The sequence below is a fragment of the Mustela erminea genome, chromosome 18 (assembly GCF_009829155.1).
Source record: "Mustela erminea isolate mMusErm1 chromosome 18, mMusErm1.Pri, whole genome shotgun sequence".
Classification (NCBI taxonomy): Eukaryota; Metazoa; Chordata; class Mammalia; order Carnivora; family Mustelidae; genus Mustela; species Mustela erminea.
This window is the reverse complement of record NC_045631.1, coordinates 43765224-43771333: the sequence shown is the minus strand read 5'-3', so window position 1 is coordinate 43771333 and position 6110 is coordinate 43765224. Positions and strand designations below refer to the sequence as shown.

General features: G+C 40.5%; 1 non-coding gene across 1 annotated transcript; it reads right to left on the bottom strand.

The window, feature by feature from the left end:
* Window positions 1–4415: 4415 nt before the first annotated feature.
* On the bottom strand, window positions 4416–4533 carry LOC116578663. The gene has a single exon (XR_004281017.1). It is a non-coding gene; the product is annotated as a U5 spliceosomal RNA (small nuclear RNA).
* Between the last annotated feature and the right edge of the window lie 1577 nt (window positions 4534–6110).

The window sequence follows — 6110 nt, the reverse complement described above, 5'->3', positions numbered from 1 at the left end:
GGCTGCCTTCGGCTCAGGTCATGATCTCAGGGTTCTGGGATCGAGCCCCTCATCGGGCTCTCTGCTCAGCAGGGAGCCTGCTTCCCCTCCTCTCTCTTTCTGCCTGTCTCTCTGCCTACCTGTGATCTCTGTCTGTCAAATAAATAAATAAAATCTTAAAAAAAAATCAAGGAGCTCGATTGCTGGATTATGCAGTAAAAGTATGTTTAGTATTGTAAAAAATAGCCAAACTGTCTTCTAAGATGGCTGTGCCATTTTGCATTCCCAGCAGCAATGAATAGGAATCCCTGTTGCTGAGCATCCTCAACACCATTTGGTATTGTCAGTGGTTTTAATTTTGGCCATTTTAGTACGTGTGTAATGGTACCTCATTGTTTTACTTTTTTTTTAATCTCTTGCTTGTACATATTCTTGGTTCCTAATTGCTTCTCTATTTTTTCTTTTAAGATTTTTGCTTTTATTATTTGTTTTAGAGAGAGAGTGCAAGATACACAAGCAGGGGGGGCAGCACAACCAGAAGGAGAAGCAGGCTCCCCACTGAGCAGGGAGCCTGACATAGGCCTTTAGTCTATCTCAGGACCCTGGGATCATGACCTGAGCCCAAGGCAGATGCTCAATTAACTGAGCCACTCAGGCACCCTGCTTCTCTACTTTTTCTTACTGCTCAGCTTCTAAATAAGTTGCTCTCAAATCACGTCCCAGATCAACAACATCGGTACCACCTAGGAACTTGTTAGAAATGGAGTTTGGGGAGCATCTGGATGGCTCAATGGGTTAAGCATCTGCTTTCAGCTCAGGTCATGATCCCAGGGTCCTGGGATGGAGGCTCCCTGCTCAGTGGGGAGCCCACTGCTTCCTCTCCCTCTGCCCCTCCACCCTACTTCTCCTTTCTGTCTCATTCAAATATATAAAATCTTTTTTAAAAATTAAAAAAAAAAAAGAAATAGAATTTGGGGGTCTTGCCCAAACCTACTGAATGAAAGATCTGTATTTTAATAGCCTTCCAAGTGATTCTAATGTAAGCTAAAATTTGAAAACACTATTCTAGACTTTCACTCTTCAAGAGTTATTGAACTCAACATACATAGTTATTGAACTCTTGGAATATGGTTAGAATGAATTACAATATCCTAGAATTGTAAAATATACCCCGTATTTTGAAAACTTTAGTGTGAAAAAAAGAAAAAGTAAAATATCTCATTCATAATGTTTATATTGACAACATTGAAATTAAAATATTTTGGATATATTGAGTCAAAGAAAATACATTATTCAAATTAATTTCACCTGGGTTTTTTTTTTTTTCAGTTTTGACATAGGGTTACTAGAAAATTTTGAGTTAACATTCGTAGCTCTCATATTTCTGTTAGACACCATCATTCTAGACTGTGAGTCTGCAAACTATAGCCTGTGGGCTACATCTGGCCTACTGCCTGTTTTTAGATGGCCCATGCGTTAAGAATGGTTTTAAATTTTTAAATGGTTGAAAATAAATTTTACAAAAGAATATTTCAGGACATGTGAAAATTATACGATATATAAGTTTCACTGTCCATAAATAAAGTTTTATTGAAACATAGACACACTCATTTATTTTTGTATTGTCTATGGTTGCTATTCCTGTATAGCAGCAGAAAACTAGCTGTGGCAAGAACCCTATGGCCTACAAGTGTAAAATATTTACTATCTGGCCCTTTACAGAAAATACTGGCTAAACCCTGTTCTAGACTGTCATCTTCTACATACTATCTAGGAGAGGACCCTACTTTTAACTTGTCCCTACTCTTTGTTCCCAAACTTTGCTTAACTTTTAGGCTCAGTCCTTGACCCCTATAACCCAAATCTCAGTGGTATTTTGGAGTTGCAAGATTTCACACAGAAACTTGGTGGGTTTTTTGTTTTGTTTTGTTTTTTTGTTTTGTTTTGTTTTGTTTTTTAGGCCAACACAGGGCTTAAACTCATGACCCTGAGATCAAGACCTGAGCTGATACCAAGAGTCAGATGCTTAACTGACTGTGCCCCCTGGAGTTACAAGATTTGATCTATGCATTATTTAGGGTATAAAGAGATAGGCCAAAAATGTCCTTGCCTTCCAAAACTGCACAAGAAACTATGAACCCAGCAAAAAGGAACAGATAAATGCTCAATAGCTTCTTTCTTCATACACAGGAACTTCTTTTTTTATTTATTTGTTTGTTTCTTTATTATTTAATCTACTTCTTTGAGAGAGAGAACAAGCAGAGGTGGGGGAAGGAGCAGAGGGAGAGGGAGAAGCAGGCTCCCAGCTGAGCAGGGAGCCTGATATGGGGCTCCATCCCAGGACCTTGAGATCATGACCTGAGCTGAGGGCAGACACTTAACTGACCAAGCACCAGGTGCCCCATTCTCTTTTTTTTTTTTTTTTTTTTTTAAGATTTTATTTATTTATCTGGCTGCAGGAATGGGGCAGAGGAAGAGGGAGAGAGAGAGAATCTCAAACAGACTCTGCACTGAGAGCAGAAAAGAGTTGGACGCTTGACCAACTGAGCCACCCAGGCACCCGTGGGGCCTGCCTTCTTAAGGATAAGAGAACCCAGGATTAATTGTCCCATCAGATCGAGAGGTAAGCTAAACCGAGGTAAGCAAATTGAGGACTGGTCCCTTTCTTTCATAACTCAGCAACACCTCTTGAATTAAAACTCTCACTCTCTCTGCGAGCTGGTGCCTACTCTCAGCCAGATTAGTTGGCTTCTGCAGCACCTCGTTCTGCCAGATATATTGGGGAAATCATTATGGTGGTTTTTTCCACTCCAGTGAAGCAGACGTCTGGAGCCCGTTGAGCCTGTATCCTTATTCTCTACCACCCGCACCAGTATGCAACCAGTCTTGTTGGCTCAATGAATCTTTATGGTCTCATTTTATAGGATTCCCAAAGAAGAGAAGTATGGCTGTGGTTTCCAGAATGTTAATTGATAACAGTTCTTGGCAACAGTGCCCTTCCTGGGTTTCCTTCTTTAACCTGTGCCCTTCCACCCATAATAATAACATCATTCCTTAGACTGGCACCAGTCTCAAGTTTCTCTCTCTCCTCTTCTCTCTCCCTCTCTTTCTTTCTCTCCCTCCTTCTCTCTCTTTCTTTTTCTCCCCTATTCCCCCAACACCCACAGGCCCTTCATTCCTTTTTTCCTTGTTCTGCTGAAAATAAAAAGGACTGTTTAACTTTCTAATATAAGCTAGTTTGTTGCAAATTCCCTGAACACTGTAATAATGTGAATATTCATGATTAAAAGGGGCCTCATTGAGAAGTGTTGCTCCCTATTTCAACCACAGTTCACTGTCAAAGTTAAGGAGAGGTCTTGCATCTCTATTCGTCTAAGAACTCTCTGCTCTGGACAGTTGTCTTTATTTTTTTTTTAAGATTTTATTTATTTATTTGACAGAAAGAGAGATCACAAGGAGACAGAGTGGCAGGCAGAGAGAGAGGGGGAAGCAGGTTCCCTGCTGAGCTTGATCCCCAGGACCTTGAGATCATGACCTAAGCTGAAGGCAGAAGCTCAACCCCCTGAGTCACCCAGGCGCCCCTGGACAGTTGTCTTCAGATTCTCTTGTTAAGTTGAATCTAGACTCTAGGCTGGGAGTGGGAAGAGACAGAAACGCTTTCGCATAAGGAAACCTGGCTTTTCCAGTTGAGCTCATCTTAAATATTGGACACCAAGAGGGAAATCTCTCAGGGGTGTCTCTTAGAAAATAAGCTGGGGATCAGGTGGCCTAGTGTTTTTTTTTTTTTTTAAGATTTTATTTATTTATTTGACAGAGAGAGATCACAAGTAGACAGAGAGGCAGGCAGAGAGAGAGAGGGAAGCAGGATCCCTGCTGAGCAGAGAGCCCGATGCGGGACTCGATCCCAGGACCCCGAGATCATGACCTGAGCCGAAGGCAGCGGCTTAACCCACTGAGCCACCCAGGCGCCCGGTGGCCTAGTGTTTTCTCCAGATCTTCTCCAGATGATCTCCAGACTTCTGGCCTTTACCTTGGCGAAGCTTCACTTTTCTCTGTAAAATCACGGGTTTGATAAGTCAACCTGCCAAGTTCTTTCCAACTCTAAATTGTTCTGGTTTAGAATATAGAAAAGTTCAAGCTAGTACAACCATGGAATTAAAGGATTTTTGATCCAGAGGTGCCATTGGGAATCATTTGGCCCAACCCTCAAATGTCCAAATGAGACTCAGAGGAGTGCAAACCACAGGGCTGGTGATGCCGGAGCACCTGAGAGGAGGTGGCGTAGCTTTGAGGCTGAGTGGAATTGGGTCAAATAGGGATGGAGAATAGACCTAAAGTCTTCATAGGTAGGGACAATATGGTTAAGAGTGGAGTCTTCTACTGTTTTTTTTTTTTTTTTGTCTTTGTTTTTAGATTTGCTGGAGATTATCCTTTTTATTTTTTTCCCTAAGCAAGTTCTCAAAAAATGGGTTGAAGACTCAGAATTGTTTCTCTCCGTGGAAATCTTTAGTAAAAGGTGAAATATTTATGCGATCTGGAGAGAAACCAGAGTAGGGGAATCATACTTCCTAATGCAGTACCGACCAGTGTGAGAACCTTGCATTAATGCTCACAAAAGCCATCTGAGAACACAGCCATGAGTCTGGCTCTGAAACAGCATACTTTCCTATAAACTGTTGGGTTTTTTGTCCCCACCAAATATATGTGCATCTAATACAAAAAAACAACTGTTTGACTTAAGAAACCTAGTTAGATTTACTAGAAGAAAAATAACAACCTCTTGAACTGAAAATCAAAGTCAGTTATTTGGTATTATAATAATAACATAGACCAAGATACTGGTACCAAAATTTTCCATTTTTTTTTTTTTAGAGGAGAACATTCTTCTTCTCTCCATGTTTTCACTCTCTTTCATTGTCCCTGGAACTTTTCCACTTTTTTTTTTTACTTTTCCACTTTTTAATGGGTTGATATTTTATTGACATCCCTAATACTGACTTTATTTTTGTCAGTTGAGTAAATTGTACCAATTATGGAGCTGTTCGGGTGTTGTACAGATAAAATCCCCAAATAAACAGTAGTTGGAGAGAACTTGCATTGTCTGGTTTTGTCTGGTCCTATGTTTGGTTTTTGCATTTCCCGAACTGAGGAAAAGGGAGGATTTCATCTGATTAGCCCTTGTGGGAAGCTGTGTTCTGTACTTGTCAGAGATGCTCCATGATCTTCAGAAGGACTTCAGGGATCGTGGTGATGTGCTCTACAGGTCACCTAACTGGATATTAAAGTCCAGACATGCCTGGAGAGTTGGACTGTTTCTGTTTATCTAGTACTCCCAGCCTCATACACCCCCCATCTTGATTATTTATTTTTTGTTGTTTTGAGCTTTCTTTTTGGCTTAGGAAAATGTCAAATGTTAAGGGAAGGGGTGTTGCTTGGGTCATGACTTTGACATATTCTTTGACCAGTGCTCTATTAGAAAACATTTTTAGGAATTCCTCATGCTGGGAGCAGTTACTAAAAAAAAAAAAAACCCAACTTAAAAAAATATATACATTTTATGTGAATTTTCACTTCTTAAATTTTTCTTTTCAGTTTGCAAAGATAATACTGCTTGTGGAGAGGTTAAACAATATAGAATAGGTTAAAGAGAAAAGAAAGAGTCCCTAGAAATCCCTCCATGTTGTCAAAGACCCCAGTCTCTCTCTTCCATGTATATGTGTGTACACATGCAGGAGCATAATGGGAAGCATTTGCCGTAACTGATTTTCTTCCCACATCAAAATAGAAACTCTGGGGTATAATTTAACATGTTAGTGGTAAATATTAAATGGTGCTCAAAGATTTTTAGTTTTAATTTCTGTCCTGACAGTTGGAAATTATAGTTCTAGAGATGAGTTCATGCACTATCATATCCATGTACATCTTTGTATGCCTGTCTCTATTACATTTAGGGTGGTTATAAAAATTTCCCCCCTTTGGGGGCTTCTGGTTATTACATTTTTGGGGGGGAAATATTATAAGGGGCACCCAGGTGGCTCAGTGGTTAAGCATCTGCCTTCAGCTCAGGTCATGATCCCGGGGTCCTGGGATGGAGCCCTGCATCGGGTTCCCGGCTGGGCAAGGATCCTGCT